The following is a 12012-nucleotide window of genomic DNA, read 5'->3' as shown; positions in this document are numbered from 1 at the left end:
CAAGATATAAAATGCTTGATTGTGCATAAAGCCAAGAGAAAACATGAATTACATTTTTGAAAATGCATACCATGATTAAATGCAAAAAGCTTTGGAATATCTTCTAGACCCATAGTAAAAGTACTTTGTTTTGTGTTAGGTCATGATAAATAAAAAGTAAGAGCCTCTGGTAACACAGTTCTTTTATTTCACTGATTTTATTTATTAAAATTAGGCAAATTATTTACGTGATTGAAGCATAAGCCATTCAAACATCCTTCATAAGAAATTGTTGGTGCATTTTTCCAGACAGTACTACACTGTTGAAATTATACTGGCAGTAAATGTTTCATCAATCTCTTTCTCATCAAAAGCATTTTATAATGCAGAGTGAAGATCTCCAGAAATATGAATTGGATCAATAACGGAAACTACGTGTTCATAACAACATTAATGTGCAAATCTGGGTACAAAGTAGATAGATCAGAAGCATTTATAGATCATATGTAGAAGATATTCTCTTGTACTTATGCAGGGCCAACAGTATTTTTCTCTTGACTTTCTGTACCAAAGTAGGAAAGAGTCTGGTACATTAAAAGAACACAACTTGAGTAGAGAAAATTGTAGCAAAAGTGAGTTCTAAATTTGTATTGACAAAGCAATACCCAGATCCATCTGTCACTGATTCTCCTATCTGTATCTAAAACAATTAACTGATGATAGATGATGGAGGCTTTTGAGAGCAATTACTTCGTACACTGCTTTACCAATGTTAGAGACATTGAAAAATGTACATTATTCTTCAGTGCTAATAAAAAGGTAAAGTATTGCTTCTGAATAAATTTTTCACTTAAATGAGCAAAAATAGTCTGGTGAAATCTTGGAAAAAATTATAAATCCATTCAACATCATTACTTTTACATTTATGCCTTAAAAAACCTTGCACTAAATACTTATTAATTTACCACACCATAAAGATGAGTTGAAGATTTTTTCTTTTAGAGAGAGATTGAATCTAAACAATGGTGATAGACATCTACATAATCTATTTGCAATAGAGCTAGATAAACATTTTTGTTTATGTGATATATAAAGTGACGCTTGAAAACAGAATGGAAAAAATAAAAGATTTTCTAATACAACCTGTGTGGAAAATCCAAGTTCTGTTTGTTAATCACACAAAACAACGCTAATAATAATCAAAGAGGTTTGCACGAATGTACTGGAGAGCAGGTGATAAAACATTACAATAAAACTACTGAATCCTAGAGAATTTGCCTTCTTTATCAAGTTGATAGTGTTTAAATTCTCAGAAATAGTGAAATGATATCATATGATGGATAAATCACATTTGCTTGAGAAACCCACTTGAGCACCACACATCTGAACATTTGCAAAGGTGCCTAGTTCTTCTATTAGCTTTCTGCCCCTCTCTCTGTAAATGATAGTAGATTGTAATCTTGGCTGCCAGGCTTGAACAGTGGTTTGCTGATTTCAGCTAGGCTCATGGTAAAGAAACATTAACATAGGCACATACAGACCTTCAGTGCTTGCATAATAGTCCACAAACTCTTGTTAAGAAGGGACACTTATTTCTGATGAGCACAACTGTACATAAAATTTAGTGACACAAACAAATATCACCATTGATATTATTAATGTAACCATCATATTCCCCAATTGCTTTGAAACGGGAAATATCTTTTATAAATTTCAAATGATTGCCCATTTTGTTTATAAATTCATAAAATATAGTTTTAGGTATGAATATATACCCACGTTCATTTACTGTAGTCATTTTATGAAATTCTACCTTCGCCTTCAACAGTAACTGTTTTGCAATATGAGACTTTTTAGTAGAAATATTTATGCTCCATACATGTATGTATTTCAACATTTACTCAAAGGCTTCTTGAAAGGTTTCTTATTGTTGGAAAGATAATTCATTACAAAGTCAATGGTGGAAGCTTTAAAGGAATTTTTATGTAATCTACATTGAAGAAAATCTTGAAATTTAGAAGTACAATATAAATGCTTCATTAAACAGGAATTCAATCTCCATGTATTGCTTTTTATTTTATGAAATAGTATATATAAATTTGATATTATTGAAGCATGATCAGCGATTAGAAAAATATACATGGTAAATGTCAACATAAAAGACTAGAAGTTAAATTATCACTAAAAACATTTAACAGCCCAGTAACTAGACCCACCAATCACTGAAAATAACGGACATCCAGACACATAGATTACAAAGATTTTATGTGACTGAAATCGCCCAGTAAGTATTAAAACACTTGAAAACTATTTTTCTGCACCTTTATGGGAAGAGATTTACATTTAGATCTATCAACAAAATGGCTCTTGATTATAGCCTGTTAAATTATGAAGCTTGTTAGTAATTATACAACAATGAATTCATACTTTCCCAACAATTCTCTAGAGTAGTTTCACCATAGAAATCAAAAATGCAAAGGGGTGCATTATCCTCTTTAAGGTATAATAAAATCCACCTGCCCTCCAAATCTGTTTCTTGAGTAGTAAATTACATGTTCTGATATTTGTGACATAGAATTATAACCTAATTTCTTTTAGATATTGCAGTTGAAGAATAACATGCCCTAACCATTGTTTTTGTCATAGCTTCTTTAATAAATAAGTGAACTCCTGAGTAAATCTTATTATTAGTATGCATTCTACCTAAATGGGAAAGAAACAATATTTGTCTTTTTATAGGATTACCCAGACCATTAGCATTTCACTAAACAACTTTGAGCATTTATTCATGTTAGAAAAATGTATAACGCAAACTAAAAGTAAAAATGTGTGACATTCAGATTGAAAAACATTGCACAACATATGTTTGTCAAAAGCACAGAAAAAGCAGAAAGAAAATTGCAAGAGCAAGCTAATGAAAACATAATGCAGAGCAAGCACTATGTAGATAAGACTGATTTTATGGAGAAGAGAAGCAATATGGAAAGAATGTTGCGAACCTCTAGAATACTGTACTTTCACTCCAAAGCAACTCCACTCAACAACAAATATGTAGAACAGTAAAATATAGCACTGGGAAAAGCCAATCAAACTGTACAACACTGGATAAATATAAATGAGAGATAAAAATAAGAAGTTACAAAATATTGAATAACAAAATACAAGAATTTCTTACTAAACAATAGAGCCACAAATATAAGTGACATGAAGAAGGTATACCAAACCACCATAAGTGGAAATAATGCAAGTAAGCTGCTTGCCAACATTTCTAAATATACTCCTTACATTCAACACGCTCTTAGCAATAATATATTTTTCTGTATAAGTTTACTTTTAAAGGACGTAGGTAAATTAAGACATAGGAAGAATTAATTTAGTTTAGTGTGGATTGTAAATTGAAAAAATTAAATTGTGTGCATCTGTAAACTGTAATTTAAGCCAGGTCCTGCAAAATCAAGATTACATGTCCTGAAAATCTTTTTTTTTTGTTGCCCTCATATCCGAGCTTACATTTAATACATCTGTATATATTCTTATCATACCTTTTGGGCATTTATACATTTACCAAATATGTAAAGGTGTATGCCAAGAACACATATGCTGAGATTGTTCCTATTATTTTAATTTCCTAAACTTTTTTTTCAGAAGCTTAATCAGATTTTTGGTGAGATACTTTTTCCATCACATTCTCAGCATTACTAATATGTTGCTTGACTTCAGATGGTCTTCTATCCATTTTAAAATATTTACCATGAAGCTTCTACAGTTTTTTGTTAGTTTCTTTTATAAACCATTTTAGAGCCTTACTTTCTTTCAGCCGGACCTCCATGAGTTAACCAGAAGTAGATTTGGCAGGAGAAGATGGACTTTTTTGTGAGCTGGTTCTAGATTATAAATTAAAGAGATAGGTGTAGGTATATTTGATGCAGCATTGATCTGCTTTGTGCCTGTATATTCAGATTGATTCACATAAAAAACAAATCAACTTTCTTAATCTCATAAATGGTGCAGTGTAGTAGAGGTTACCAAATTAGTGTTTTTAACCAACCAGGACCTGTATTACAGAAGTGGCCCGGGGTTGCAAATGGCATTTTTGCCTGCTTTGTGCACCTCCGGGGCACTTTGGTATTACAGAGGGGGCCCCAGATGCTAGGCCTGGGCGTAGTTCACTGAGTTTTGCTACGCGGAACTCTGCAAAGTTACAACAAACTCAGCGAAGTTCCGCGAGTGGCGGTGTGCAGTGCAAACTGCAGTTTGTGCTGGTATTCCTGCCGCTCGGGTAGAAATTCTACCCGAGCGGCTGCTCGCGAAGTTACTGTTTGCGATTGCGAAGTTACCGTTCGCGATCACAATCGGGGAAAAAACTCCACTGCACATCACGAAGCAGAGAAAACTTTGCACATTCCGCAAATGGAGCGAAGTTCACTGCCCAGGCCTAATGCTTGTGCAGCCCCTTCTGTAATTCAGATAGCGTGGACGCCAAATTATGGATGTGAGCGCAGAGGTAAAGAAGCTGTCAAGAGACGCACTGACAGTGGCCCACTAAAAGGTGGCACACTTTCAGTGCGCCGCCTGGTGGCAGACCTCTGGAGGGGGTCAAGGAGTCCTATGGACCCCCCAGGTATTCCTTGCAGGCAGGTGCAGTCACTCACTACATCCGCCTGCAAGGGATTCTCTCTCCCCTCTTTAAAGTGCAGGCAGGTGCCACCTGCACAGTGAAACACGGATCCGCTTTGAAATGGCCGCACTGTATTTCATTTGAATGCGCTGCCACCAGGGCAGCATGAGTTTGTGGCTACCCTGAGGGCAGCACATTCAACCTAATGGGGTGCACTTTCCCTGTTTGCACCCAGTGCACCTGTTTGTAGGTGCACCATGGTACAAACAGGGAAAGTGCACTCTAAATGTAATAGGGCCCCTGAACTCACAACCAGTTGTCAGTATGTCACTCTGTTATTTATTTTCAGACGTGCAGTCAAATTCTTCCATGCTGATATAATGTGGAGTAAGTAAAGGGCATTTAACAGATCAATGAAGGCCTAGTAGACCTTCGGCTTCCATCTTATGTTCCACTCCACAGTTAGCTTCAATCCTAGAGCATCATCTATTATATTGCAATTAGAAGTAAAGCCCCCTGATGAAACCTTTTAGGTCCAGTCTTCAAGGCTGTCCTCAGGTCTCAGACAGCAGGTTCAGTACTCTTCTGATCTTCCACAGGTCCAGAAGTGTTCGAAAGTGGGTGCCTGGAGACGCCACATTTATGCATGCACAATCATGTTGGTGGGAATAACCCCTGGGAACACTCTAACCAATAGGGTAAAGGTTCCAGGCTTAACCCCTCCCACATCTAACACTAAAATCCAGTTTTAGGTAGTCCTGATACCTCCAACAAACTCAGAGACAGATGTCTGGTAGCACAAAGCTAAGCGTTCATCAACCAGGCAGTGGATACACACAAATTGTTTTGGCATCTTGTTTCCCTCCATTGAAGTGTGCCAAAATGTCATATGAAAACCCCCCAGAAAACCCCCAACAGACCTTAATAAGAGAAATTAAATGTGCTAATCAGGAGTATACTAATTTTACCATGTTGAAAGGTAAAGTGCACAGAGTTCTCTAGCCAGCAAATATAGGGTACAGGTAAAAGAAAAAAATTACATTTGGGGTAACCCCACCAAATGGGCAAACAGGCACAACCTTCTCAGTAGAAGCTATAGTTAGAGTTGTGAAGCAGACATTACATAGTTAGCAAGGAAGCTTGTAGTCCAGGCACTTATTTTATCTCGCCTGGACTATGGTAATGCTCTGTATCTTGGTGCCCCTGGTGTGGTTTTTAAAAAACTTCAAACTATGCAAAACTGTGCCGCCCGTATTCTTGAGGGTGTCCCTAGCCGTCAATCAGCTAAACCTGCCCTCAGATCCCTGCATTGGCTTCCTATTAAGGAAAGGGTTAATTTTAAAGCTCTGTGCATCTCCCACAAGATGCTTGGGGGTAAGGGACCGGATATTATTACATCTTTTGTCCGACCCCACAAAGCCCATAGACAGTTACGCTCAAATGAGCTCCATCTGGCGTCTGTTCCCAGAATTAGGAGGTCCAGAAGCGGCGGACGGCTTTTCTCTTATAATGCCTCCAAACTCTGGAATTCCCTGCCGCTGCATTTGCGAAAAGAATCAGACCATTCCATCTCTTGTAAGAGGCTTAAGACCTGGCTTTTTCCACACTGATTACCTTAGCCTATTGCGGTGCGACCTTAGCGCTGGGATGCCTCCGGGTGACCATGCGCTCTACAAATACTACTTCATTTCATTTCATTTCATAATCGAGAAAACATCTTAGCCCAGTATCTTGATTAAGATTGATGTACGTGTGGCCAACCACTGAGCAAGATGGCTGCTCACTGTAGTGGCTCCGGAGAACTTGTCAATAAAATCCCCCCTCATCCAACACAAAATCGGATCTGCACTATCTCCCAATAGCATTAAAGTTGTGTAGGGGTGCAGCAGAGCGAAGATGCCGGTGAACACTCTTCAATGGCCTGGATGCAGCAGGAAAGAGATGGGGCATGGCCTGTGACCACATGAATGTCCTCAGGCTCAGGTTGATGACCTGGGGCGCCGAGGTGAAGAGCATGTGGTGGCAGTGCGGTGAAGCTGCTGAAAGGTTCGCAGCAAACAACAGGAGTCTAAGGGAAGCGCCAGAGGCACATCAAAGAGGGGGGTGTCCCATGCTGTGGCTCACCTGTTTTATGCTGGCCCTGAGGAGCCAAAGGACCCTAAATGGTGATACCAAAAGCAGTAACAGACTAACTTAACATTTCTGGTACAGGCTGCAAGTGCCTGGGTAAACTGGAAAGCTGTGGGGGAACTTGTGTGAGTTGCTGGAATGCATGGTAGGTGACAGTGAGTACCAGCTGCAGGCCGCCCAGGTAAGCACAATTTAGGCCCCATTGTAACATTTACTTGTGGCAAAGGTGCTAAGAAAGTGTAGCAGATGAAAATGAACAAATATGTCCACTGAGAGAGACAGAGCTCTCCCTAAAATGACATAATTGAGGCAATTTGAGGGGTGCAAGGATCCTTAGAATCAGAGATGTCCACAGAAATCACACTAATATGAGCAGACTTCCAGAAAATGGGCAGGAGGGTTACAGAGACGGATGCCATTATGCCACCCTACAGACTGAAACAAAGATCCTCAGAGAGAAAGTTAACCTCGTGCTGATAGATAAAGAGGTTATGTGGGCCAAACTCAGAGACTATGAGGGCCTCTCCAGAAGGAAAAACATCCATGTGGTGGGAGTCCCTGACAGAGCTGAGGGACCTATTGAACTATTTCTGGAGGACCTCAACCTGAACATGCTGAATCCCAAAGGTGTCTTAAAGTTTTTCTCAATCAAGGGGGCCCACGCAGCACCGATACGGCTGCCCCACCCAGGAGCACTATCCAAGACTATTAATGCCTGCATCTTCAATCACTGTAACCACGATGCAATATCATAGGCTGCTCGATGGGGTCCACCCTTAGACTATGAAAATGTGAATAGTAGATTTTACCAAGATTCTACGTTCTGAGTGGTACACCTTTGGTACAGCTTCGATCCAGTTAACAAAGCTTTGCACCAGAAAGATCTCAAGTACCTTGTTTCTGTCTAAGCTATGCATAGTAGCAGAAGGTAAAACCTGGACTGGATCGAGGGATGGAGACAAGGGAACAACTGACCATTACCTAGGGGCATTGGAAGAAACTGCCGAGGAGTTGGTGTGACCAAAGAACTTCAGACACCCTCTGTAAACTGGGGACACAGACCTCGACAATCGGAGGTGATCCCAATTCAAGTAACCCCTGATTACTTACAATGCTGCTCTTCGATGGAAATCACCTGAACCAGCAATTCGTTAGACTAGAATTTGCCTGCTATGGGTGGTTGAAAATATACATCCACAGGGACTGTGGCAGTTGACATTTCCATTTTAAATTTGAGTAAAGTGTCATACTAGAAGAGGGGTTGGAACTATCTTCATCAAAGACCTGTGGCCAGGCTTCATGTTTAATCTACACCTTTTTTTGGGGAGACTGGTGCTCTGCATAGTTTGAGAGGGTGGGTAATTCTAAGCCTGCCTTGCAGGGTAGCAGAGAGGGAGGGGAGTTTTTTAGGGGACTTGTTTGCTTACAGTTCACTTCACTTTTTGTTGGAACTCACTGTCTAGGCACACGCAGAGTACCGAGCAGGACCGGGCCACTGGGTGGTAAAGTTGGATACCAATGACCAATATGAGACCACTATGACTACTGTCATGGAATGCTAACGGGCTCAGCCATAGGGTCAAGAGGGGAGTGGTTCTACAATAGTTTAATAGCACGCCCCAGAATACTAATGCTTCAGGAAACACTAATGAGGTTAAAAAACTATAACTCTTTAGACAAATATGACTACAGAATGTGTGCACATCCAGGCTTCACAATGGGATCCGGGCCCATCCGGTCCTCTGCGTGTGTACATCTCAAGAAAACAGTACCATTTAGTCCCAAAAGACCTGGGCAGATCCACAGGGTAGATATGTGGCAAGAATGGGCCAGTGGGACACTAAATACATGCTCACTATACATACCACCGATGCTGCATGCATTGGCCTTACCAGACGAGGGTTCCCTGCAGCTGCAGTTCCAGTAAAGAATCGTACTGGGTGGAGACTTCAACATAGCCATCTGGGAGGACTGGGATAGACTGACACAAAACACCTGAAACACCAGGTCCCTTATGTAACTTCCTGTAGGCCATAAAACTGGTTGAACTCTGAAGGGTTCAAAATCCCCGGGAAAAGCAATAAACACTTTACTGTGATTTTTTTTTTGTAAAACATTTTTATTGGCATTTATAAACAGTTACACACTTAGGCACAGTCGATAGCGCTATTATCATATAGGCTTACATAACAGGAGCGCCCAGTCGCATCCCTTTAGGTCTCTCAATCTCGTGGGCCCTCGGGCTTCTCACCTCTACTCTGAGTTGGGCTGCAGGCATGTGTCTGGGATCTACATCTGGGTATGCCCTACTGAAGCGCGCAGTGGTGGCCGCGCCGCTTGGGGGCCGTGCAGTGTGAGTAATCCCCTGTGAGGTGTATCATAGAGGCTATAGGGTTGCAGCCATTAACTAACCGTCAACTAACTGGGGATAGATAAACTAGGGAAAAGGGTGCACTATGTCGCGGACCATGAATACTTGTAACTGTGCGCCTGAGAGCTGGACCATCGTATGGGACAAAGTCGGGGTGGTCGCGGATGCGGGGGAGGGAGGGGAGTCAGGGGAGGCGGGAGCACCGATCATTGCCTATGTGGGACATGGCGGTGGGACCTGTGTTGACTGCCTCTGCGAGTCACCAGGTGCTTGGGCTGCCTGTGCATTTAAACACTTTACTGTGATGACCACGGAAGTTGGCCATGCATACTCTTTCTCATTACTTGCCATATTGTGGAAATATGGATTTTTTCTGGTCAGTTATGTCCCCTATCTTGGACCCCAACGGTTCTATGTGCGTGTCACAAGTACATGTATGTTCCCTCCAGTTCCAGTTATGAAGACGCAAATACATATGCGTCCACCGTCAACATGTCCTCTGTCAGATCCGCCATGAACAGGCCGGATATTCCATTCCTAAATATGAAAGGCCACTGGCTTTGTATGGCTCACTTATGCCATTTTACAGTCCAGGCAAGTAGGCCCTGATTCTGTCATCAAAACTCCTTTTGCCTTCTGCCTCTGAAAGCTCCAGTCCGAGCCTGCATCTGTGACCATGAACTTTGTCTCATTCTCTGCGCGGCTCACGAAGCCTGACATCAGCCTATTCTCTGCCAAGAACTGTATTTCACCTTCGAATTATCTGCTTCCCCCTCAGCCGATGCATTCCTGCCTAGTAGCTTAAGTAAACATTCTTCCAGTTACCGAGCAAAAGGCCGGCTTCTCTGTCCTCATGCAAGTAATTCATAGCCCTGTTACCATGGAATATTCCTACCCCCTCGCATTCAGTGTAGACACTTAGACGCTTGTACATGCACGCACAGTCAGTATAGAATAGATTCTGTCCGAGAGTCCTTCTTTTGTGGATAACATAGTTCTTTAAACATAGGATGTTAGATATGATTTGGGATTAGGTTGACTTGACCCCCCAGACTTTTCGTCTCCACATGTAGAGCTAAATGTCAAGTCCCCTTCACCCCCTAGTTACACGTCAATTACACGTCATACTGCTGCGCGCGCATCTAGGCCAAGTATTATCTTATAGATCCACCTATGTATGACATCATAACCAATTATGTTCCTTTTTACTCTTTATTACACCCATTTCTGGTTACGCAGACAAATTGTCATTTTCCTTATCAATTGTTACGCCTACTGCATTCGCTTCATTGTAATGTATGTACTATAAAAGTTACTTCTTGTCAATAAAGTATGTACTTCACTTCCTGAACCCCCGTGGTGATGGAACTTGGAGCATCCGATTATAATCGAACACTGGAATAAAGCCCTTTCCGAACCTCTAATATCACGGATTCTGCCTCTCATTTTACTGAGCTATTTTATAATGTTTCTGTATCAAATTCAGTCCCGGTAAAGGAATTTTATTTACCACATGATGGCGCCCGAATAGGGACACTTTCTCATCTCACGCGCCGGCGGTGAGTTGCAGGCCCGGTCTCCTGCCACAGCTGGACGGACAATAACGCGTACCAGCAGGATTTCCTGTATCTCCCTCCGGCCAAGCGGGGGCGACTGAGACTGCGATCAACACCCAGACGAGGCGGTGAGAAGTGCGAAGTATCCCGACCAGAGCCTAGCTGAGAGAGCAAGATCCGAGGTATACAGAGACCCACCAGTTCGAAGTCAAGCCCAGTTTCCGACGAGACGAGTCGAGTCCAGTCCGGTTCAAGTTCAAGTTACCGAGGCCTTCCGTTTCCGAAGCTACCCGGTGAGTACCATTACCGGGGAGGCATTTCTGACGTGCACATAGGTTGTGCCGGTCAAGACGGGTTTGGGTACACAAATCCGGTCTGCACTGTTTTAGCAGTGTATCTGTACTGTTTAGCAGTATATCAAGTATTCCGAAGTATCTAGTTATTGTCAAAAATTAAGCTTGGTGATTAGTTATGCAGACGATCATCATTGTTGTTTCAGTTAAAGGTTTAATGTTTAATGTTTAATGTGTTAAAACGTCCTGCATATTGTGGTATGAATGGTTGTTCATTATTGTGCTTTCGTATTAAGTGTGTTCAAGATTAAGTGTCAGATCAGTTGTCAATATGCCGCTCTTTTCGAAATTAAGACAGATCACGACTAGAAAAGGGGTTCTCGAAGAAGCCGTCCCTATCCCCCCTAGGGATACTCCAGGGCACTTCATGTATCACAAACATGGCTTAGACGCTATATTATTTCTTGATTTATGGGTAGACTACACCAAGGGATTACCAGAAAGTCAGAGGTGGCCCGCAGCGGGGACCTGGGATGCAGAGTGCATCATGAAAGTCGAGGAAGAGTTATGGAAAAGGAAAGTCAGACAGTCACAGAAGGACGCCGTTGAGTTATGGCGTAAAGAATCTCATAGACGCACAGAAAAAGCACGTAGACAGGAAGAGAAGAGTAAAGAAAGTTCAAATAAAGTTCAAGGAAATCTATTAATTGAGGAAGGTATCCGAGTGAAATCAGAACAAGTAGACAGACAAAGAAATGCCCTTATGAATGGTATGTATCCCCTTCTGGCCGAAGGATTACCTAAGGCTACTCCAGAGATACCGAAAGACTTGCCACCCCCATTATTCCCAATCAAGGTACATCCTAAGGGGCATCCTAGAACCGCAGAAGATGTTTTTCTTTCCTCATATTTAGATGACGCAGCTCCCGAGTATGCTAATTCTGCCCCACATAGGCCGCATACCAGGGAGGTCTCACGCCAAGATCCAGCACCCGTATCCCTACAGCAACAAATCGAGTCACAAGTTCAGGCAAACACATCTGTTTCCGCATCTGTTCCTACAGG

Source organism: Triturus cristatus, chromosome 11 (assembly GCF_964204655.1).
Source record: "Triturus cristatus chromosome 11, aTriCri1.1, whole genome shotgun sequence".
In the NCBI taxonomy this organism is placed as follows: domain Eukaryota; kingdom Metazoa; phylum Chordata; class Amphibia; order Caudata; family Salamandridae; genus Triturus; species Triturus cristatus.
Note: the sequence above shows the minus strand (reverse complement) of the source record.